The sequence below is a fragment of the Nicotiana attenuata genome, unplaced genomic scaffold (assembly GCF_001879085.1).
Source record: "Nicotiana attenuata strain UT unplaced genomic scaffold, NIATTr2, whole genome shotgun sequence".
Lineage (NCBI taxonomy): Eukaryota > Viridiplantae > Streptophyta > Magnoliopsida > Solanales > Solanaceae > Nicotiana > Nicotiana attenuata.
The window spans coordinates 80391-82541 of record NW_017672879.1 but is presented as its reverse complement, the minus strand read 5'-3'; positions in this window follow the sequence as shown (position 1 = coordinate 82541).

The window sequence follows — 2151 nt, the reverse complement described above, 5'->3', positions numbered from 1 at the left end:
AACCGATCATGGGCCGCTCGGAACAATCATGACAGCCCCCGAATTTTGTCGCCCCGCCACAGTGGTCTCCTCTGCAACCGAAATAGGCGTCGTCTCCGCACTCCTGCCGGTGTAACCGCCGGCTCCAGATATCGCCAAAGTAGGGTTTCCCCTCGAGGACGTCTCAACCAAAGACGCCCCCTCTGACAACCTCCGCCTCTTTGGCGATGCCTCTTCGCTACTATTGCGAGAAGGCTCGCCCGTTGAACGGACAGCGATAAACGTAGTATTTGACCGGGGAGCAACCTCCAAACGAACGGGATCGGTCGCCGACATGGTTTGTCGCGCAACCACACGTTGGTGTTCTCATCCGCAGGTGCCCTTTGAACGGGTCGGGCTGATGAAGTCGGCTGGCGAAAAGCGAGCGCAAGAGCCCTCGTCCTTCTCACTCCCCTCCGACCTACCAATGAGAAGAGATTTAATCAAGCAAGGATAAGGTAAAAGAAAATACGGAGCAAAGAACAGAGTAACGGGCCACAACGAGCCAACTCATCAACAAGAGGCTTGCGCCCGAACTTCTCATGGAAACGCGCCCATTCACGAATCCCCGTCGTATGGGGAAGAATCGCGCTCACCCACTCGCGAATATCAGCAACTGGCGGAGGAGGTACTCTCTAGGCTACAAGAACATAAACAAACCCTCAACGAGGTCATTAAAGGGAGACGACCAGCGACCATCTTAAGAAAAAATGCATAAAGTAAAAAGAAAAGAAAACCTACGGGAGAAATTCAACGTCTCAGGAAACCCCACCGGGTTCGACACGACGTGCTCCGTTCGAATGTAGAAAAAGATCTCCCAGAAGTGGCGATTTGCCTTGTCGTCCATTTTCACCACCAAACTCTTGGTTCCTCGGTGACGCATGTGAATCATTGTACCCCGAAGAAAATGGGGGCGAAGAGGTGAAGCATGTGTCCTAGAGAGATTCTCCGGCCGGCCAGCTCCACATACTTGATGAGCATAAGGAAAAGCTTGTACGCGTACGGAGAGAGGTGAGCCAGGCACACCTCATAGAAGCGGCAGAAATCCACCACCAAGGAAGGAAGGGGAAGCGTGTAGCCGATGATAAAGGGATAAGCATAAAACGCGCAGTAGCCTGGGCGGTGTAAATGCACTATGTCCCGATCCACCGGAACCATTTCAATATGATCGGGGATCCCCCATTTGGCTTTGAACGTCGTGAGCGCCGCAGCATCCATCGTGGAAGGAACGGGCTCCGGCTCATCTCCAGCAGGGCTATTAAAGTCAGTCCTCGCATTCCCCCGGGCGGGGGACCACCTCATCCAACATCGGAAAGCCCACATCCTCCACCATCTCCACCCCCTCTTCGATTAGGGGTGCATCATTTTCCGACACTGGAGCACCAGCAGCTCTATCGGAGTTAGAAGAAGCACTAGCCATTTTCGCTGTGACCGAAAGAAATGAGAATGATAAGGGAGAAGGGTGGTGGTCACAGCAAATACTAACGGAAATAGAAATTTAAGAAACTGGAGAAGAAGAGTTGCGAAGTTCTCTCTTAAACGATCAAGAAGCGTAACATTCAAATGAGGGATTCTCCCCTATTAATAGGGATATAAATGCCATGAGCGGGAAACCAAGCGCCGCCAGTAATATTACTGAAAGGGCAGGGGAAACGACGCAAAGCATAGGAAACGTGCACCATAATGATGCATGAGAAACATTAATGACATTCTGAACTGACATAACGGTCTGACGCAGTTCTCGAAACGTCACGTCTCTACCTCGCCAAGAGGTGCTCGTCCCTCGCACAAAGTGCTCGGATTTCTCACAAATTTAGGATCGACAGAGCCCGCCCATCGAGCTCACCAAGAGGCGACCCCAACAGGCGGAGGGACGAACTGTATGGGTCAAAATCTGACCAGACAAGAATCTGCGTGGAAAGGGACGGCAAAAAGCTTAACGACATGCACCTCGACCACAACCGAGGTCATGTATTCAGAACGCTTGAGCGGTGAATTGGGTGTTACGATATTTCAAAGGGTCGACCCGTAATATAGTCAAACGACTTAAGTACTATGGTTAATGGCCTACTATATAAACTAAGTGAGAAGAAGAAGAAGAGAAGAAGAAGAAGAAGGGGGGGGGGGGGGGGG